A 23,599-nucleotide genomic window follows, 5' to 3' on the forward strand; every position below is an offset into this window, starting at 1 on the left:
CATYAARCATCTCCAATCCAAAATGATATCTAGAATCAGCTTCCTATTTCGCAACAAAGCATCCCTCACTCATGCTGCCAAACATACCCTCATAAAACTGACTATCCTACCGATCCTTGACTTCGGCGATGTCATTTACAAAATAGCCTCCAACACTCTAATCAGTAAATTGGATGCAGTCTGTCACAGTGCCATCCGTTTTATCACCAATGCCACATATACTACCCAGCACTGCGACCTGTATGCTCTCGTTGGCTGGCCCTCGCTTCATATTTGTCGCCAAACCCATTGGCTCCAGGTCATCTATAAGTCTTTGCTAGGTAAAGCCCCACCTTATCTCAGCTCACTGGTCACCATAGCAGCACCCAACCGTAGCACGCGCTCCAGCAGGTATATTTCACTGGTCACCCCCAAAATCCAACTTCTCCTTTGGCCGCCTTCTCCTTCCAGTTCTCAGCTGCCAATGACTTGAACGAATTGCAAAAATCACTGAAGCTGGAGACTTATATCTCCCTCACTAACTTTAAGCATCAGCTGTCAGAGCAGCTTACCGATCATTGAACCTGTACATAGCCCATCTGGAAATAGCCCACCCAACTACCTCATCCCCATATTGTTATTTTTTTTTTTGCTCCTTTGCACCCCAGTATCTGTACTTGCACATTCATCTTCTGCACATCTATCATTCCTGAGTTTAATTGCTAAATGTTAATTATTTCGCCACTATGGCCTATTTTTTGCCTTACCTCCCTAATCTTACTACATTTGCACACACTGTATATAGACTTTTCTATTGTGTTATTGACTGTACGTTTGTTTATCTAAAGTGTAACTCTGTGTTGTTTGTGTCGCACTGCTTTGGATGATATTCTGTGGTAAAAACTTGGCTTGCAGACATTGCGATGTTACTGTCATTGCTAGGTGTTTTTTATGGGTTTCTTTACACTACAGTACTTTGACAACACAAACTTGGTCCGGGGGAGATACTTGTGTAATGTAAAGAGAGAGATCTAAATTCAAATCTSTCTTTAAAAAATATCTCCCACACTACTTCTGAGGTAGTGTGGGAGACATCTACACCATATACCCACCTCTGAGAGGTACAGTGTAGACAACAGCTCTCCCACACCACGTCCCTACAATAATTATCTTAATTACTTTAATACCAGTAGACATCATTTTTGCTCTCTTAGCCAAATTGAAAATTGAAAGCTTTTAAAATATCCACACATTTGTGAATCATTGCATTAATCAAGTGTGTAGAACACTATGTGCAACATGGTTTAGATGAGAAGCTCCTGTACAGTTTGAATTGCTATTCTTATTTTGATTGTCTATATATTATGATATTTACGGTATGCTAATAGCAGCACATCCTATGCTAGTGTAAATGGAACTTGCAAATCTGATATTGAAGAGAAATAGATCTCACTAGACATATTTTACTAATGTAAATCCACTCTGTTCGTGTGCTGTTATGTGACTTGGTTCAGGAGAGTGTGATGTGTCAGAGGGGGTTAAGGTTATGTTGTTTTGAGTCTGATCTCTCTTTTTTTCTTTCTCCCCAAGAAAATGCAGAGACACAGTCAAATGGAAACAGATGCTCCTCCTGCCACTGAAAGAAAGAAAAATAGAACGAAAGGAAGAAAAAAAAGAGATTTACAGTGTCTAATTATTCCATTCAAAAGTGACTGACCCCCCAGTTCGCCCCACTCTGTTGAGATGTGCATTAGCCTGTACTGATATGAGCTTCCACAAAATAAGCGTCTCTCACTCTCTCTCTGTCTCTCTCTCTCCTCGGTCTCTCTCTCTCTCTCTCTCTCTGTCTCTCTCTCTCTCTGTCTCTGTCTGTCTGTCTGTCTGTCTGTCTGTCTGTCTGTCTGTCTGTCTGTCTGTCTGTCTGTCTGTCTGTCTGTCTGTCTGTCTGTCTGTCTGTCTGTCTGTCTGTCTGTCTGTCTGTCTGTCTGTCTGTCTGTCTGTCTGCTCTGTCTGTCTGTTGCTGTCTGTCTGTCTGTTGTCTGCTCTCACTCTCTCTCTCTCTCTTTCTTTTTCTCTTGCACGCACACACGCACGCACGCACACACACACACACGCACAAAGTCAAAGTAGGTACCCTTTTCTTCATGTCTTACTGTTCATAGTTAATTGTCAGAACATTGCTATTAGTCATCAGAAAGAAGTAGCAGAATTCCAAGGCAGCTCAAGGCGGAGCTCTGGAGTCTGGGACTGTCTCTAATTTTAGCACCTGGAGTTGAGAAGCATACCATACAGTTTAGCCATGACACGCTCAGACACAATAAATCATAAAACCAACCACCGAACATGGAGACGTACAATATGTTTCTCATGACTTAAAAGGATTCAGTCATTTGAAATGCTAATAAGCTCCTTTTATGAAAATAGAGTAAGAAAAATGACTAAAGAGAAATTCAGAAAAATTGCTGACTGAAGTATACAAGGCTGGTAAAATATGGATTTATGTATCTCTATCATTTTATACTTTTCTTATAGAATGTAATGAAACCTAAAACATTTAATATGGACAAAAATAGCTTAAATAGCGCACAAATCCATCCTGCACCTCCCTTGTATTTGCCGGAGACTGTCCTGAGACCCCTTATAACACTTGCAAATGTTTATGAGGAAATTAAAATCAAAATTGTATTCTTAAAAAAATATTGGTTCAATCATTCTGCAGAGACTTTTTAAATATAAATCTGTATGCTCTAGGACCACAAATATTTGATAATTTGACAATTTATGGGCATCTGATTTTATTCATATCCTTGTTTCTCTATTGGTTTTCTTGACTTACTCTATATTTCACTTGACTTACTCTATCTACAAGGTCTCTAATAGTTTAATCAATAACAACGCCAACAACTTCAATGTCCTCCACTGACTGACCACCTTTTATGCTGGCTTATGACTCTCATCTCCCGCTCATTCTCACGTGAGCACAAGGCACAGCTTTGAGCCCTGTCTGTTACTCAGCCTTTCATAGGAGCTGTACATTTTGCTTTTGTGTGGTTGCTCTGCTTCTGTAAAGGACATGCATTACATTTCTCAACATTAAGTATAGGAGCACAAATAGAACTGTACAATGGGGGCTGTCAAAGGAGTTTAGGTTCCAGTGAGTCATCTACTGTATGTGGAGGCTCTCATCTCAACTGCTAGGAATCAATATGTTATTTCTCCTACCTGTTAGAAGTGTGCAGAGACCCGGATAGTTGTTTTTTAGTTGAACACATTTCAGGGTATGTGTGCTGGGTTGTTCCATGAAGTGAGTGCCTTTTGCGTCCCTTCGATATTTGAAGTAGAAATTGTGCAGAAATATAGAATATAAAACCCAATTATATTCCATGAAGGGCCCTTTAATATAGACCACATGAAAAATTCTATAAATGTTATTATGAATAAAGACTTGCTAAAGTGGAAAAATTCAGCATTTTGACATGTCCCTCTGTGCACCTTCTGTGACTTCTAGGAAGATTTTACACTAGTTACACTACTCAAAAGTCAACCAATTTGTGGAGCGACCCCCGCTTTAGAGTCTGTCATCGAATTTATTTTAACAAATGCCTCATTGGTACCAGTAGACTAGTCTGTTGTAATGTAATGCTCTCTTCTTCAGCAAATGCCAATGTTTAGGTCGCTGGTTTTCTCAACTCCACGATATGTACATCTTGGTGGAGTTGGTTTGCGACGACTGTGGGCACAGTTTACCTACGACTACATCGAGTCACTGTCAGTCGGTACTAGTAAACAGTTAGTGGTTGTATTTGACAAAAGTTTTATTAAAAAGTATTGATTTCAGCATGCAACATTTTTTACGTAGCTACAGTGGACAAACATAGGCACACGACAAGGGTTTAATAACTACATGTTTTACAAGTTTCGACTGACAGTGACTCGATGCCGTCGGAAGTACAGTCCGACCACAGTCRTCTCCGCTTAACTCCATTGATGTACATTGTGGAGTTGAGATGAACTTGGCTAATGTTTAGGGAACACTTTCAATTTCCCTTGTACCTGCATAATAACACTCAGTACTATAGTAAGACTATTGTATTAACATATTATTACATGGTAATTTAGTAATTATTTGTAGTTCTTTTGTGGAATAAGACCATATTTTTGTTAGAACTGCAGAACCGTCATTTGGTGTAATGTAATTTCCTTTCTTTTCCTATGTGTGAAGCTCCATATCAAGTGACAGACAAATTAATAACATGAGTGGATATAAACAGCTCACTGTAGGCATGTATTGCATGTAGGTCTATATGATTGCATATTGTATACCGGTAGCAGATGAGGTGATTCTCCCTTGACGACGTGAAGCACTTTTAGCTCATTGGAAAAGCCTGTATAAATCCAATCCAGATATATGGCGTTCAAAAATGCCAGATGGCAAATGTGATAGCTTCAAATCAACCTGAGTGCATTTTTATTGTCATTTATGAAAGCTGCAATAGTATTTACCAAGGTGTCCATGGGGTTTCACTGGTCAGCCCAGTTATTTCCCTATTTGTTTAGTGCTGGCTGTTTTCTCCATTTCATTTGACTTTATTTGTGAAGAAATAAAAACGGAACAAATATGGCTTGTGTCAACAACAAAAGACATGTCATGACATCTCTCTCGGGGCAACATTGACAGTTAGAAAATGAGTTGAATAAATATGCCACTCACTATATCCCTTCTGTCAAAACCTCATTGTGCTTGACTATTGTGTGTCTTGTGCCTTCAAACGGATATATATATCGCTTAGCATATCAATATTTCTCCACTGTTGTATTTCAGTCTTCCCTTTCATATGCATACCATGTGTGGACTGGAGGCAGGGATGCAAGCAGGGCTGTTTGACTTGGTGTTAGTGCGGTAGTTCTCAGGCGTAAGGCCTCATGACAGATACTTTACACATGCCAGACTCTTAGACAATGGAAGACTGTGAGACAACGATAAAATGTTCATATCAAAAGCATTTACCCCTCTCCAGGCGCCAGACTGTCTAACACTGGCTGAAATTGATTCTTAATTGGGTTTGTATGGACCCTCGGTCTACTGTTGAGGAGCGGCACACAGAGCTGTGCTGAGGAGGACTGAGACTTGCTCTGTTTCTGCCGACCAACCAGGAAATGTGATAACACCAAATGCCCGACCCCACTGGAAGAAAGAAAATACATCACATTGTTTTCTTTTTTTATCTTGCAGGAAGAAATTATTAAATGGATTATATAGCGCATCATGAAAAATAATTCAAAGGAGTGTTCCATCATTTGGACACGCAAGAACAAAGTCTCTAATTCAAAGAGATGTCATTACTCATCAGCAGTCACAACCAGTTGGTGTTAACCAGCTGTGGTTGCTAAATGTCTTTTCTGGAAGACCTGTCCTTTTTTGTTGCAATAAATCACTCCGGGTTGCTGTGGAATGTGAACGCTGGACCAGTGCTCCAGAACAGCTTGGTCTTGGTAAAGGTGATGGGGTTTTTTCTAGGCTGACTTCCTCATTATCTATTTTGGCTTGCCATGCGTGCACACTGAGTTGTGCTGCAGAGGCCTGCCTGGTTAAAAAGTGAACTATAGGAGAAGGGGCCATTTTGCTTCCCAGCGTTTTTTGACCCTGGTCCTCCAGTGAAGCTCAGCATGCCAGTGCCTCTCCCGGAGTGGGAGGGAGGGAATAAGGGAGGAAGGTTACCCCCACCTTGTTTGAGCTGATGAATTATTTTYCCCCCAGTCACAGAAGGAGCTTGTTAACAGTACAGGTGGAGGGGCTGCAGGGAGACTGAAGAGCCGCTCCACAATACCTTATTCAGTGAGAGGGAGAATCTGCTGTGGATTATGTCTCATCTTTGGCCTCGTCTGGTCTCAATTTCATTTATTTTATTCAGACTGAGGGGTGCTTCTTGTTAGTTTCCCATTTTTGATGGCCCAACGCAATGTCATATAATTCAGAAACATGACCTGGAGCATGTTATAATAATGATAATTATTATTATTCTGATTATATAACAACATGCTCCAGGTCAGATATGACTTTTTAAGCAGCTTAAGAAATCATAATAATAATAATAATAATAAATATTGTTATTATAATAATAATAATAATAATAATAATAACAATTATGATTATGATTATTATTATGATTATTATGATTATTATTATACTTTATCTAGCGTCTTATCTAGAGTTTTTCCTAGTCAGGTCAAAATCTACCGGCCCTAATTATCACTATTGTTACTGTTGTCATTGTTGTCATTGTTGTTAATATTTTATCATTTGCCATCCCGCTGTGATCCCCTTGATACCAGCAGGGTGGGTATTGTTGAACATACCTCTGCTGTACAGCACAAAGTTTTGTACATTGCATTGCCAGACACCTGCAGAGAGCAGGTGAGCAGGGTGACATTGGATCACACCCTCCCTGTGTCTGTCACCCTCACTCCCGCCACCTCCTGCTGCCCTGCAATCAGCTGGTGGGGGTGAGACTGTTGCTGTAACCGTAAATTGGGCCAGTCACCCAGGGTGGTCTTCCTCACCCATCCCAGCCAGGGTGGGCCTGCCTGGGCTTGGAGCCCTCTCCCTCTCCCTCCCCACCACAGGCCCAGTGGCCTCATCAATGTCACTTTGGCCCTTCTATTCTATTTTAGTCCACAAGTCAAAACGAATGGGGATAGGAAAATAACCTGCTTTAAGTAAAGGTATGTGCTGTATGTCTTGTCTTAAGCACATGGTGGTCCCTGCTTCCTGTCCCCTTTTACACCACCAGAACACTGTGGAGCATGTAAAACGGGAGGGAAGAATTTACAAGGCAACACTGGAAAGCACCTCTTAAATTTAGCTCTTAAAATTTCTGTTGAGAATTAGGAGCCACAGACCGACTATGGAATAGGAAACTCTTGTTTAGGTCTGTGCTAGGTTCGGTAGGTGGCTCAATATCACAGTTGTTCCCTCCTGGATCATGATCATGAGGCAGTTGGATGAAACTCAAACTAAGGCCAGTTTTGACTTCTTAAAGCAGCTTATCTGCTCTCCAGCCAAGATAGTGAATACTTCCACTATTGTCATTGCTGGACTTTTTACCTCCCGGTTTTCAAACTGGTCTCCATGTCCATAAGCCCTCCCTCATTCCCTCTCTCTGATCCATGGAAAAATAATAAAGTATCTCTCTTTCTTTGTTTTAGAACACAGTTGTCATTAATCCTAAAAAAAGACTTCAATAATATAAAAAAAGGGATTGTTGCCAAGAGAGTATGGGTTGGGCGTTTTCCCAGCTACGGTGTTTTTCTTCTGTAGTGGTCTTCTCTTCACTATTTGAAGGGCTATTTCTCATACTGCGTAGAACAAAGACAGAATGTGGTGCCAAGTCAGATTCAAGTGTTCCTGTTTAACAGGCTTAAATACATGATTGTCTATTCAACTGTTGTCTTTTTGTTAATGGGAAAATAGAGTATGGAGAGGGGATACATACCACTTTGTTCTGTTAGTAGGTAATAAGCAGATTAATAATTTGTCATTATTTATAAATGGCAATTAATTTAAGGGCGTTAGTACTCAATGCACGATTAATTAATGAACAAGAATTAAATGTTATTTCAGAAATCTCTTACATTTTTCTAGAACAATCCAATGGTTGGCAAGAAAGTCATTGTTTGTTTGCAATTGAATTGTGTATGATAATCACAATAAATTGTTTATATTTTTCACAACTGCAATAATTCATTTGAAGGTTTTCTGTTATAAAGAAAATGTTTCTATGATTATGGGATCATGCACAACCTTCTAACAGGATAGATCTGTCAGCTATTGTTTCTTCATATTCCATAAATAAACACTTCCTCTTACCCAGTTGTTCCTATATATCTGTTTTTAGGTTCTTAGATGTTCTGAGGCTCTTTGCGTAAATTCAAATTTGACTTTTTAAAACTTTATTGCATTCCATCCTTAACCAGATTGCTCTTGTATTTTAACGGGTAGAGTGCTCCTCTGTAGTTGTGCTGAGGCAGCAACCGATGCCAGATTTGTGACCAGTTGTGGTCCAAAAGAACAGCACCACAGGGAACTTCACTCAGATTTCAGTTTCTGAAATACAGTCCCTGCCTGGGGGAACAGACCCTTTCTCTGTCCAACATTTCAAATCAGAGATGGGGTAGGGCTGTATATAGGCTCCACTGGAGAAGACCAAAAGGAAAAGGAAGAGATCTACATGTAGAAAGAATCAAAAAATCATTAGAGAAGTAAGGGGAAACCAAACAAAGCTAGACAGACAGTATGAGATCAGTTGAATAGACTACGTGTTGCTTGGTGCCCATAGCTACAGCACCACACATGAATGACCCCTGGACAGGTGCAGAGGTCTTACGAGTCTGGAGGGAAGCTTAAGAGCTCTCTGCACTTTTACAAGGCCAGCCTGGATTTTATGCTAGATTCACCCATGTCTGTATTTAACAGTGCTCTGGCACGTGGTATATGAGATGTGTCTCAAGTCACTTGTGTCCATACAATGGATGAATGGTGTCATTGTGTCACACAGAACCCATTCCATTTGTAAAATGTATGTTGCGCAATATGACATGTATTTTTGTTCTCTGGGGCCTTAATTCCAAGTCAGTGCTCTGCAACTGAACATTATTGGAGACCAAATGAAAAATGAACTGGAAGGAATAGCTCTCTGTATGTCTGTATATCTTGAATTACAAATATATTCATACATGAGACAGTCTAGAATGTTCCTCACCGGGCCTTCTTCCTTTACTTCCTGTGAAGTGGAAATGAAACATCCCGTTGGTGAAGCAGCCAGCTGCATTGTGTGTACACAGCATACATTGATTTGTTCCAGTGTGGAATATTTCTTTTCACTTCTTTAAAAGTCCCTCATTGTGAATATGCTAATAGGATCCGTCACGATCGTTGATTCCCTTTGAACTTTTTTATTTAGTCGCGGGCGGAGCATATCACAGAGGTAGAGAGCAGGAGGTTTCTGCCACAAGCCCACGGCCCCTCTCTCACCATCTGCCGGACCTCATTTAATTCGGATGATAAATTATTGATTTTTCTTTCTCCTCCAACTCGGAGATACTTGTTTTGGTTCACTAACATGTTTTTGCAGTTCAAGGCAACAGCCACCAACCATCAGTGAGGATTGTTGTTTCATTTTCTCAGTCAGAGGCTCCTTACCCAGGGTCTAAGGCTGCAGCATAGCATACAGGCTTCCATGAACCCAGCAGCAACCGGCAGCATTTTAAAATGGGATTCAAACCTGAAGATATGCTGAGCCTTGCTGTGAAAGCATTGTGTTTTTCTTTAATTGGAGTAACTGCGGATGAATGGAAAAAGGAATAGGCATCCTGTTTGTCTTTGGAACAGAGAGAACTGGAAAGTATTTCATGCTGAGTTAATTCATTCAGAAAGAAAATACTATTTCAAGACAATAACATAAGCACCAACCAGAAATAGAATATGTAGCTGGATCTACTGGGTATGGGCTTACCTATATGAACAGGGGACTATCCAATCATAACCATCCTCATTCATGATGATTGTCCTGGGTATAAGTGGAGGATGTTGGTAGCAGCACTACCAGTAGCAGAACCAGTAGAAGCAGTTAGAGAGGCACTATAAACTTCAGCCTTGCACATATAAAGGTGGCTCATTGATTTAACATAGGCCTAGTCCCCAGCTGGAAGTGTACTGAGGCAAATCAGATTCAGACTCTTCCTCAAAGACACACAGCAGTGCCCCACATAGCCACAGAGCTCCTAGCCTCTGCCCTCGAGCATGTATCCCAATCTCCACACTCCACAGCCCTGTTTCCTATATAAAGCTTCTAAAGGCCCGGCACAGTGAAAATTCAGTTTTCCAATTATTTGTATCATATTGTACAACAGCTGATGAAACTAACACTCTAAAAGTGTTAGTTGTTAGTTGTTAGTTGCTAGTTTAAAATACAATCTACACAGGATCTTCTAATCAGCAAGTTTGCATGGGTGCGAGTTTTGGCTTTGGCTTTGGTTAATAGACCAATATCAAAGAGAGTTCCAAACCTCTCTGTCCATAGCAGCTAGTTTTCAGTTTTCCCCTCGACACTCCCAGAAAGTCCTAGTAAAATTCTTGCTTGATAAATAGCTTTTTGCTAAAAAGCAGTTTTTGCCCATTTTAATGGAAATCTATTACAGTAAGGTACTTAATTGTTACCCAGAAATGATTTGATATTGATATAAAAACAGTTGCATTGGGCCTTTAACATGCGCTTACAAATGGATTCAAATCCAGTCATCGAGAGCCTCGTCCCCTGACAGAGAGGAGAACAGCATGTGGCTTCTCAAATAACCGCTGCAGTGTGTATCTTGCAATGGTTAATATTCAAATACTTGGCCATGATTCAGTCAACTATAATTTACAGCTCATTCGTGCAAAATATATCTGAATATAAATGACATCTTGGTTAATCCCCTTTCCCTGGAAGGAATACAAAAACCAATCAACTGACAGCAGAATTTGGAACACTCTCAGAATCCCATATTCTAGTATGCAGTATTGTAGAGGGAGAAGAGTAGGACTCAACACCGTATCCACTACTTCATTGCCAGAGTTTCTGGGAGTTTGACCTCTTTTAGTTTTTTGGATAGAGTACCTGGAAAGGGGAATGCCCCTGATACACTGGTCATGATGGAAAGAAAAACGAGCGGAAGCCCCTGGGATCAGTGTGGGCAGTGAACCAGACCGTTCCATTTCCCTCTCCTATAGAAGCACTCCCTGGCCCTCTGCACACTAGGACCCACAGGCCCTGGACAGAACAATAGGATTCAGCTTGCCATAATTAAACAATTATCAGTAATGCATAAAAATTAAGCAATTTCCCAAATGATTATGCAGTCTCCTGTTGCTCCATAGAATCACAGAATATGTTGGAGTGAAACATACATAGGTGCCATAATGGAACAACACTGAATGTTAGACTCCGGGGCCCCCAAGGACAGAGCAATGGGCCCTCCTGTTTCACCTTCCCATCTACACAATTAGGGGTGATAATGGCTAAGCATACATACCAGCTGCTACCTTGAAACAGCATCATAAGGAGCTGGGTGTTTAAGTCTCCCATTATCATACCTAAAGTGTTGATCTCCCTAATATACTATCTGAGATCCAAGCAGCACTCCTAGCGGCAATATGGCGCTAATCATGGGATAAGCTGGAGTGTCACACTGTGAAAACATATCACATTGTCACCTTTGATTCCCTACCACCCAGCTACATGAGAGGCAGGCAACGCTGGTGGCACTGAGCTGAAATAGCAGGGTGGCAGTTTGTTGCAGCGTTGTGAATTTGTTTCAAAAGCCTGTTCTGATCCCAAGAGGGATTTTCAATATGAACTGACAATGTTGCTGCAACACCTTGGGGTAGCTATTACGTCTAGTTTCATGGTGAGTGGAGTGTAGCGCATTAGTCATAGTGGACACTGAGCCTTCTAAGGCTCTATGGTAGAAGTCTAAAGCCGGGGAAATTCTCAATTGGGCAGAAGTCCCGTCCTCTCCTCGTTAGTAGGCGAACCAAGGAGTATGCTCCCTTCCTCATTTACCTACTTCTGCAGAGGATGCACAAGAGTATCCTTTCGATAGCTACCGCGGAAGTGTTTTAAAATCCGCCACACCCCATTTGAATCAGCTGTTGTTTTCTGGAAGGAGAAAAGCATGCACACAGTTGGAAACCATACACTACTTATCCTTTTATCCATAAAATGTCTTGCACAACTAGCTAAATTGGTTTTCATCACTTAACACATTTTGGGATTCCACCCTTGCAAACATAATTTGCCTGATGAGTGGATAAGGAGAGTCTCATTTCATACAAGCGCATTTGTTTTCACGTTTCCTCTCCTAGCCTCCACTCCTCGATTACCTTTAACCTTTTTCAAAGTGGCGAGGAGAAGACGAAGGAGAGGAGGCGAGCAAAACCAATTGAGATTCTCCCATAGACTGCCATTTTAGAGTAGACAGCCTTTATTGCAACACAGTTGACGTAACTGCTCCCAGAGTGTTGCTGGTTAAAAGGAGCAACATAATAATACCACAGAAACAGTGGAGGCTGCTGAAGGGAGGACGGATCATAGCAATGGTTAAGGGGGAGGACTGGTCATAATAAATGGAATGGCATGGAATGGCATCAAACACATGGAAACCATGGGTTTGATGTACTTGATCCCATTCCACTAATTCCGCTCCAGCCATTGCCACAAGTCCATCCTCCCCAATTAAGGTGCCACCAAACTCCTGTGCACAGAAATAACTCAAGGACACAGTATTCCTGCTGCCACTGAGAATGTACTCACTGTCCAATTTGCCTAGTCAGATGTGGAGAATAAGAATATCCTTCCAGTAAATGTGAGATGTGAAGATGTGAGATATCTGCCTTGCTACCCAAATTCATTGCTCTGGCCAAACGCCACACCCACAAACGTTTCTTCTCCAAAATGAGTCTGGATTTGAGTCCCTCTCCGAGTATTTCTAGAACGCAAACGCATTCTAACCTTTCTGACTGCTCCCAGAAAACGATGGGTTGGCCAGAGCCAGAACACACGTGGGTAAAGCGGCGGTTTGAAAATGTGTCATTGGCTTTGATACTCTAATTGGTTAGAGACGATCCAATCGCTGATACGTTTTCTTTTTGTACAACACCCCTCATTTTGACGTCACCGCAAACAACTTCAATGGTGACAGTCTCAGACTGAAGTATGTAGCGAACATAAAGCAGCTTAAGAATTCAGTTTGAGTCATCAGGCAAGTGAGAAATACCAAGTGTCCAACTTCATCATGTAGAGTCTTCCTTAAAACATTTTTTGGGATTTAAACTTTTCCATTACTACAGAAATAAATATATTTTCTGTCATGCATGGATGGGATACCACCTAAAGGAAGTGTATGGGGTCACAACTATGGTAAAAGATGATTAATAAACAGACACATGAGCATTGTATTTCAATGCATGTTAAAAAAGCACCAACACCTGCTCTGGAAGATGAGTTTTAACCATATTCTCTTTGGACAGACATGTTCACTTTCCTTTTCATCCTGTTTTTGAAACTGTATTCAAGGCATTTGTATTTGTTTGTTTAACTGCCAAGTTTGCGGTCTTGTGTACAAGTACAAACAGAATGGAAGGACTTGTGGAGGGAGCACCGGGCAGTGTTGCGTTTTGTCTGACAGTACGGAATTATAGGGGCAGACTGGATCCGGACCGGGAGGAGGGAGGGAGGGAGGGGGAGAGAGAGAGAGCCAGGCAAGCTGCCCTGGCTTTGTTTACAACAAAAAGCCATTGTTTGATGTGGCCGCGCAGCCCGCTCCGAAGCTCCCGCTCCCACAGGATGTGCTCTGGGTAACATGCCAGACGGAGGCCACTGCTGTATGACTTCCACCCAGGCCAGTTCTACTGCTACATGGGACTAACAGTCCAGGCCTGCTGGGGCCTTCCTGAGACTTCTCTCTCTCCATCAACCCAACTTATAGAACAATAGCAGAGTATGTCTACTCAACCGACCAGAAATATGTGGGTAATATTTTTCATTTGTTGATCGGCAATTGTATTGGAGCTTCCTTATTTTGCCCGCCTGTGCTATGAATGCATCAGTGGAAAGTGGAAAATGAAGACAAAAACATCCATGCCTGACCTGAGCATGTTCCCGAGACAACACTGATTACAGTATCATTTTACAACAACAAAAAAGTAACTTGTTGTGTTTGTCTGTTGATACAAAGATTTGACTCCTTCAATCGGTTTGTTTGTATTCTTTGTTCAAGTGTTCCATACTGCTGTGTCGCTTTTCAAAGGACCGAACAGAAGTAATGAATTCATAAGTGGTGCAGTTTTCACACTGCGACGAGTCAAGTGTAATTAATTTCAATACAGACTTTAGTTTTTGTGCCGTCTGTCTAAGGTTTCTCTCCCCCTGCATTCTACAGGAAACATGAGTGGATTTCATTTTTCATTCAATGGAACATTTCTCTCTCAACCTGAGCCTAGCCTACATCTGCCTGCCTGTGTTTCCACAGAACCAAATCATTAACAGAATCAGGCTACATGCTCCTACCCAGCAACCTCACTGGCCCAGCCACTGGGAGACCAGAGCAGACCAGACCAGAGCAGAGCAGACCAGAGCAGACCAGACCAGTGTCTCGTTTATGCCATGATTGTTTAATTTAAACAGTAACGGTCTGATGTATAGGTGGCCTGCTAAGCGTTCAAATTATGTGCATTTAGAAACAAAAAACATATCCTGGTTATTTTTTATCTTTTATCACTGCAGGACCTTAGAAGAGGTTATCGGCCTTATGTCTGCCGCCCGCCCACCTGCCTTGCCACTAAATCTTGCTATAAGTAAGTTGCTCTTTTTTAATCCCCTCCCCCATTAATGTATTTATTGGACAATAAGGAGGAAAGGCAGCAGTTACATAAATATGCAAGTCAACATAGGATAGATATAGTATAGGCAAGGCGTCCAATCAGCGTGTTAGCAAGGAGCTGCTGTGCCACAAAGACACAAAGGTTTGCTGTAACAGTAGCCAGTGTGGGGGGATAATCTGTGCCTTAAAGCAAGACTGGGCTAGTAGAGACACACGTGGTGGTAAGCCAAGCTTAAATCCCGTCTGACCTTACCCCATTCCCTTCCTTCCCTTCCCTTCCAGCAGCCAGGAGAGGAGATGAAAGGGGGTGGCGATGTCTCTACTGCCCCCCAGAGGATGGTTCACAGACTGGTAGGGGAAAACAACATCTTCAAGGCAACTCTTCTTCAAACGCATCTCTTGTGATTATGCACATGCCAGTATCATGATATGCTATGGAAATTTGCTCATACTGAGAAAAGTGCATGTGTTAATTTGGGTTTTATAGGTATTGAATATAGGTTTATCATTAGTGATCTAAAAAGCTCTGAATGGAAAATAATTTAACAAAGCTCCATTTCATAAAAATAAAAGCAATTAATTTAGGGACTGTTCTGTTCCTAACAACATTATTACTACAGTAATTACAGTGTTACTACACATATTGGATTCAGTGCGAATTTTAGAATGCCTGTTGCTTTATTCGTTTTTGATAACACCAGCAGTGCGCCAAACATTTTGGCTGATTTTGCAGTCTCCTCTCCTCTGGCATAGATCAACCTGTAATGTCCTTCCTAGATCTCAGTCAAGGGAATCATCATTCTGAACATAAAATATCCTCATACCCTTTGCCATAAATTGTGGTGTAGAAAGAGAAGTGGTGGTAGTGAAGGGATGTAATGCAGCTAGATAGAGGAAATAAAATCACTGAAACAAAAGACGGGACTAACGACGGTCAACCGGCTCCTTTTCATTTCACGTTGTACAAGTTTGTCACTATGGTTTATGGACAGCCGTTTCACCTCTCAGCAGCCATAATTTGGGATTATTAAATAGCCTCTTAAAGGCTCACAGCTGTGAATGCGCTATGGCTTGTGGCAGACTATCGCCGTTGGTATTTTGATATGAAGAGACATCCTCTAATATATGGCATAGGTGCCGGGTTTCATCTTGCCTATAGCCCCCCGCCATACGACACGATCGACCACCAAGCGCAACAAAATGATTTATATTTTCCTGAGCTGTCTCTGACGAAAGCTTTCCATCTTATTGTATTACAGCTTAACATAGTTATTATCGAAGACAGACCAAGTGTACATCTAAGCCTCACATAAATATCTTGTCAGTATAACTATTTTGATGAATGGAATCCAAACACTAAGAACATTTATTTTATTGTATTTATTTAACCTTTATTTTAACAGTGAGACATGCTGAGACCAAGGTCTCTTTTACAGATGAGCCCTGTATACACTTCAATACTCTGCTACAGAGGATAAGTTCATTAGAGTTAACTGCACCTCAGATTGCAGCCCAAATAATGCTTCACAGAATTCAAGTAACAGACACATCTCAACATCAACTGTTCAGAGGAGACTGCGTGAATCAGGCATTCATGGTCAAATTGCTTCAAAGAAACCACTACCAAAGGACACCAATAATAAGAAGAGACTTGCTTGGGCCAAGAAACACGAGCAATGCCATTAGACTGGTGGAAATCTGTCCTTTTGTCTGATGAGTCCAAATTTGAGATTTGTGGTTCCAACAGCCGTGTCTTTATGAGACGCAGAGTAGGTGAACGGATGATCTCTGCATGTGTGGTTCCCACCATGAAGCATATAGGAGGAGGTGTGATGGTGTTGGGGTGCTTTGCTGGTGACACTGTCTATGATTTATTTTGAATTCAAGGAACACTTAACCAGCATGGCCACCACAGCATTCTGCAGCAATACACCTTCCCATCTGGTTTGCGCTTAGTGGGACTATAATTTGTTTTTCAACAGGACAATGACCCAAAACACACCTCCAGGCTGTGTAAGAGCTATTTGACCAAGAAGGAGAGTGATGGAGTGCTGCATTAGATGACCTGTCCTCCACAATCACCCGACCTCAACCCAATTGAGATGGTTTGGGATGAGTTGGACCACAGAGTGAAGGAAAAGCAGCCAACACGTGCTCAAAATATGTGGGAACTCCTTCAAGACTGTTGGCAAAGCATTCCTCATGAAGCTGGTTGAGAGAATGACAAGAGAGTGCAAAGCTGTCATCAAGGCAAAGGGTGGCTACATTGAAGAATCTAAAATCTGAAATATATTTTGATTTATTTAACTATTTTTTGGTTACATGATTCCATGATTCCATGTGTTATTTCATAGTTTTGATGTCTTCACTATTATTCTACAATGTAGAAAATAGTAAAATAAAGACCAACCCTTGAATGAGTAGGTGTGTCGAAACTTTTGAACGGTACTTTACATACACCTCAATATTCATGTCAATACATGAAAAGCAAAACCCAATCAAAGAAAACAAAACACATTCTTCAGTAAAAAGGTCCTCAATCAGCTTTTTGAATTGAGCAGCCTGGCCTCAAAGACATAGTAAATGTAAATCTGTGACACTGTATGTTGCGTTTGATATGGTTACATAACACAGAAGATTACTCAAAGGTTGCGTGTTCCATCACATCACATACCTAACCTTAACCTTAACCCCTAAACCTAACCTTAACTCTAACCCCTAACCCTAACCCCTAGCCAATGTTAGCCACCTAGCTAACATTAGCCACAACAAATTGAAATTCATAACATATCATACGTTTTGCAAATTTGTAACATATTGTACGATTGGAAATTTGTAACCTATCAAATGAATTGTAATTCATAACATATCATATGAAATGGATGATGGACATCCACAAATGAATACATACCAAACCATATGAAACGTAACATATCATACTAAACGGAAGGAGACATATTTACATTTACTATGTTACGTCTACCTCTGAGTCCAGGTTGCCATGAGTGATGTGGAGAGCCTCATTGCAAAACACACAAAAGCTTCACACCTAAGAATATAATACATTGACACAAACAGTCAAAGTCAACTGACCAATAAACATGACTGATATGAAACAGTTTGAAAGTAAATGAAAGCCGGCGATGACGTCCCTGAGCAATGATGCTCTTTTCATGTCAAACCTAGCTCACACAGTCCTTGTCTATCCTTGTTTTTGTGTAGCCTACCTTGGAGAAACCCATCAATTGAATATGGTGGGTATTGCTGATGCTGACAGCATAATTGCAGTCTGAATGTTTTTATTTATTCCCGATTCAGATGACACCAAAATGAGTGTGGGTGCAGCTGCACTGTATCATTCTTTTGAGCTCTTAACTACAACTTGTATTAGGAAGGTGATTTAATAAGTATCATCACATGTACTCTCAGAGGGCACCTTGCTTGGGGAGGAGGGGGGGGGGCATGCCTGTCAAGATGTTCACTTCAGGGCATCAGACAGAGTTGCTCTCTTCAACCAATATTCTTGGGGAATATTTGACAGCCCTATTGCTTTTTAAAGTGTGGTTACAGTAATTACATAGAGCTGCTTTTCAGGAGAAACCGAGGACAGCTTTGAATGAACCGCTGGAATTTCAATCAGACCCATAACATTACCCACCAAGGATATCTTTCTATTTCTTCCCCTCAGCTCTTTCTCAGAAGCTACCACTTCAATGGATACATTTACATGTTAGTCATTTAGCAGACACTCTTATCCAGAGCTACCTACAGTAGTGACTGCATCCATTTTCATACTGGTCCCCCATGGGAATCGAACCCACAACCCTTGCATTACAAGTGTCATGCTCTACCAACTGAGACACACTTTTCCTATGAAGTTAATGGAATTGAATATGGACAATCTCTATGGCATTGAATTTGTATCAAAGGAAATTAATTGTACAGTAAGTGTTGACTTGAAAAATAAAATTCTCGCCTTGCTGAAAAAAGCAGCTGGCTTGGAGGAGATGAAAGAACAATTTCATACATGTGCAATATGTAATGATCATTCATTCGTTCACTGTGCAATTTGAAAAGGTATGGAAGCAGAGGAGCAGAGAGATTGCTAGCCTAGTCACACCTGCTGCAGTGAGACTTCTACACACACATCCAAACCCCTATAATACAGTTTGATGCACAAAAATCACTTACACAAATATCTATTAGTAAACAAATATGTGGTTGGAATCATCATTCGGTATTAGTTGTGGTAGTAATAGAGGTATCAGATATAGTAGTGGTAATTATAATAGATGTAATTGTGTAGCAGTGGTATAAGATAATGTTATTGAAAGTCATTGAATGTGAAATGAATGACTGAAATAAGAGTTGCTGATGCTAGCCTGTCTCTCAGCCCAAGAGAGTGGCCCAGGGATTAGCCTGAAGCAATGCTGCAGTGGGAAACAATGGATGGCCTGGGGCTAACACAATACAACTGGGATCTCTAGGCAGCCATCACACTGCAGTAGCAGAGTACACCCGATAATGTGTCACACAGCGGTATGTAGGTTTCACAAAGTCTGTTCTGCGCACTGTCAAGAAAGCCTTCACATAGAAGAATGAAAGACAGCCGGGAGAGAAAGAGTGAGGGGGAGAGAGAAAGAAATTCTATTTTTTAGCAGCTCTTGAGAGAAGGTTAGAAAAGGTGAAAAACTTGCTGGGGTAGAGAATAGAGTTTTGTGGTCCTTTTTGTCAGAATTTGAAATGGTTGGAGGGATAATATAATTGGTTCCACGATTGTGAGAGGAGGAGGAGGAGGAGGGGGGCACGTATACATACCCGCAAAAAACAGATAGAACATACTGGGGGAAAAAAGAAAAGGAAAGCTAAATAAACGCAAGTTGACAAGCAAAATGGGGGACAGTGAGGCTTAGTGTTATTACCATGACAAAGAGTAAAAGAGTGTTGTGTCTACTCCCTGCATGGAGGGTGAAGGGGTTTAAGGGCAGAGCAGCAGGAGAGGAGGAAATGGGATGCCTGTGTGTGTGTGTGTGTGTGTGTGTGTGTGTGTGTGTGTGTGTGTGTGTGCGTGCGTGCGTGCGTGCGTGCGTGCGTGCGTGCGTGCGTGCGTGCCGTGCGTGCGTGCGTGCGTGCCGTGCGTGCGTGCGTGCGTGCGTCTATGTGTCTGAGCTTCTCTCGTATCTAGGCCTACATAGTTAAACTTTTTAGATGTAGCAGTTTGTCCCTTTCAATATCACATATCATGTCTGCAACTTTAACACCAACTTAGAAAACCTCCTGGTGTGCACTGTTTTTTAGATGAAATGGTTAAGTATGTTACTTATTACTACATAGGAGACTTGAAGTGGTGTTAGAGTCAGCTGGAAAAGAGCATATATCAAAGCCTGGTCCCACCTAAGGGGCCCTTCAGGCAAAACAGGAGACATAACTCCTCTGCCAGGCAAGAAGTGCCCTCATTGTTGGCTGGGAAATGTTATGAGGAGAGTTTGCAATAGCGCATGCCTCACATGACATACGTAGACCGCATACATTAGTATGTAGACTGGTGTGTCATGTGCGTGTGTGTGGGTTTGTGTGACGCACACACACACTCACTGCAAGCTGGTGTGCGTGGCCAAAGAGCTCTATTTTCAAGTCATCCAACAAACGTAAACGCTTGGATTCGAACTGGTGCTATTGTCTGATGACATGAAAACAGAGCTCTTTGGACACTCACACCGGTGGTGTGTTTGTTGTCGATATGCATAAATAGAAAAGAACCCCATACCTACTGTAAAATATGGTGGTGGATCTAACTTTACCCAGTACCAGGATATTTTAGCCGAAAACCTGGTTGCTTCTGCCAGGAGGCTGAAACTTGGCTGCAAGTGGATCTTCCGCCAGACAATTATTATCATTTTTTAAAAATGTAACCTTTATTTAACTAGACAATAACTCCATGCACACGTCAACATCCACAAAGAAGTGGTTAATTGACCACAAAATCAACATTTTGCAATGGCCATCAGTCTCCGTACTTGAACCCCATTAAAAACCTGTGGTTTGAATTGAAGAGGGCAGTCCATAAGCAGAGACAAAGGATATTAAGGATCTGGAAAGATTCTGTATGGAGGAATGGTCTAAGATCCTTCCCAATGTGTTGTCCGAAGTCATAAAACATTTTAGAAAAAGGCTCAATGCCATTATCCTCTCAAGTTGAGGTATTGAAAGGTATTAAAAACAGGGGTTCCATTCATTTTAACACCTATAATTTTTTTTAGCATACACAGTATTATTAGTATTATTAGTATTAGTATTATATATTTTATACTTTTTTGCTCATATATATCAAGAGTGCCAATCATTTTGGACCTGACTGTGTTTGTCAATGAAGCTAGCTAGTAGCTAGCAGGCACATACAGGCTGGCCACGTTAGCTAAATCAGCTTATCAAGTCACTGGCGAGTGGCAAAGTGCTTCAGTGCCATTTTGTTTTTCTATCTTTCTCACTATCTATTAGGGGAGTGTGCATCTGTCTGGCAGTGTTAAATTAATCATGTTACAAAACAGGTCACAGCAGGACACAAGATGCTCACAAATGGGTTTTGAATTGTGTTGGGATGTAAGTGCGCATTGTCTTAATTGTAATTTTGTGAGTGATCCCTATCAAACACATCACCAAGTGGCCCCTCCATAAAGGGCTTAGGGGCCAAATGTTCTTTTTACATAACATTGGCGACGTGTTGTCTAATGTAATAATGTAAACAAGTTTGTAATGGGCAGGTGTGTGTCTCTGTCTGTAGGCTTTGCCCTACGATTGGATAGAGCGCAATCAGCTATGGTGTTTCTCCGTGCATGACAATTTACCCTTGGCGTTATCATCCCGTGTTAGTGGGCAAGTGGGCATGATCTAAATCAAAACCCAACCTTCAATTAACCAATGGAACTAGAAAAGTAACAGCTTCCCTGAATCTTTCAAATCTCTATTTTGAAGATACTGACTTATGGACAAAAATATGCTATTTACACTTTGTTGTACATTTTTACAGTAGAATCAATGTTTCTGACTAATATTGATGCAAAATAGGCTGTTTTCAAACATACTCTTTTTAGTTCAGCTGCCCTTTAAAACTGTTTTAAAGAATGGACGTGCTCTAGGAGAATAAACTTTACTCCTGACATTGGGATGACATTAACAAGGCCCTGATAGACAACTTTAGGAATGTTCCTGGGAATGGAAACATATCTGATATCGTCCAATAATGTTTTAAATCAACAAATATATCCATTACTAGACCCTATCTGAGAGTGACCACTCTACGAAATATGTTGCCTTGGTTATCTCTTGTGGTTGGTAATATGCTGTTCATTCTGGAATGCACTGCATGCCAACATTTACTTAGGATAGATATATTCCCCATATCTGATTGAAGGTTAAGCCTGGACCAGACCCTCCTGAAATGTTATTATGTCCTTAAATCGAAATTACACTGTTATCATTTTTCTGTGACATAAACAAGCAGGGCATTTATTCTCTCTATTTCAGGACTCAATTCTCAATTATCTGATTAGGTGTTGTGTTTTCTTGTCTGACTGTACAGTACATTATAGAATGAGGCCTTACAGCGTTTCTTATTACTATATTTTCTCTCACTAGTCGACTCCCCACGGACTTTTTCTCCCAGACTTTTTCGTATTACTTTGGATTTAATGTGCTAAGGATTATCAGCTAGTTTGTTCCTCATGCCACCTTTCTGTTATGTCGTATTCCCCAAGACAGCAGCTCGGTAGTTGGTCATGTTTCTAAACTCACATTGTCCTGTTGTCACAAGCAAGACCGTTGACAATGATGTTGATGTTGTTGATGGCCTGTCTCTTTCTATTGGCATAGTGTATACACATATGATGACATGATAACTCGGGTTGCATAGTGTATACACATATGATGACATGATAACTCGGGTTGCATAGTGTATACACATAGATGACATGATAACTCGGGTTGCATAGTGTATACACATATGATGACATGATAACTCGGGTTGCATAGTGTATACACATATGATGACATGATAACTCGGGTTGCATAGTGTATACACATTTGATGACATGATAACACGGGTTGCATAGTGTATACACATATGATGACATGATAACTCGGGTTGCATAGTGTGGCTTTATTCCAATATTTTGTGATTCAGAATAATTGACCCTTCAGTCAACATGGATTTGATAGAATTACAAATGAACCATCATAACTCCATTAAAAGTGTTGACATAAGGAACAGTCAGAGGACCAGTCTCTCAGAACTAGCAGCCATTATACAAATTCTGCTGCTGTGTACTGGACATGTCCTGGCACCATTGAAAGTAGTGTGCACTTTGTGGCATTTCTGCAACTGTGTGCCCAACAGCCGTCACATACGCCCTGACACTAATGTCAATCAATTGGATATCTTGTTATGACATCCTCCCTTCGTTTTACTGTCCAATTTCCCAGTGGTAACAGTTTATCTCTACCGGCTTGGCGAACGTTCTGTTTTGAACGGTGTTACCATTGTGTAAACCGCTGTTGTGCTCAGAGAAATTAAATTGTGTCTATTGACAGCTGTATTTCCATGTGCCTGGCCACTCTGAATGTTTACCCAAACACTGGCTGATGGATTGAGGAAACGAGGTGGAGAGTATAGACTGACATATGTGTTGTGTCATGATGAGCATGTCACATAACATTGTGCTGGCACAGAGTGTAGGGGGAATTATATTTCCAAGGAACATGACTGTCAAAAAGGAATTAAGTCACATTATTGTAGTTTGGTTACAGTTGCAATAGCTCAATGATTTCTTATTACCTTTCTGTATATGCACATGATTGGTAGAGTTCAATCAAAAGATTGATTCCACAGATTTTAAGAATTTCAATTGAAAAAAGTTTATGGGAGAGACACCACCAGATAATGCAACGGTTTGGTTTGCCCACCACCCAAATCATTGAAAAGCATGACAAAGTATGTCCTCAACTTCTCCCTGAAAAAAACATTAATATACAGTACCAGTCAAAAGTTTGGATACACACTATGCGCAAACCAGATGGGATGGCTTATCGCTGCAGAATGCTGTCGTAGCCATGCTGGTCAAGTGTGCCTTGAATTCTAAATAAATCACAGACAGTGTCACCAGCAAAGCACACCCACACCATCACACCACCTCCTACCTGCCTCACG

General features: G+C 41.1%; 1 long non-coding RNA gene across 1 annotated transcript; it reads left to right on the plus strand.

Annotated features, from left to right (window-relative positions):
• The first annotated feature begins 13,355 nt into the window (after nt 1–13,355).
• Nucleotides 13,356–16,720, plus strand: LOC111956333 (uncharacterized). Its single transcript, XR_002876251.2, has 4 exons — nt 13,356–13,543; nt 14,301–14,371; nt 14,680–14,748; nt 16,380–16,720. It is a non-coding gene; the product is annotated as an uncharacterized lncRNA (long non-coding RNA).
• The last annotated feature ends 6,879 nt before the right edge of the window (nt 16,721–23,599 follow it).

The sequence above is a fragment of the Salvelinus sp. IW2-2015 genome, linkage group LG32, assembly GCF_002910315.2.
Source record: "Salvelinus sp. IW2-2015 linkage group LG32, ASM291031v2, whole genome shotgun sequence".
Taxonomy (NCBI): domain Eukaryota; kingdom Metazoa; phylum Chordata; class Actinopteri; order Salmoniformes; family Salmonidae; genus Salvelinus; species Salvelinus sp. IW2-2015.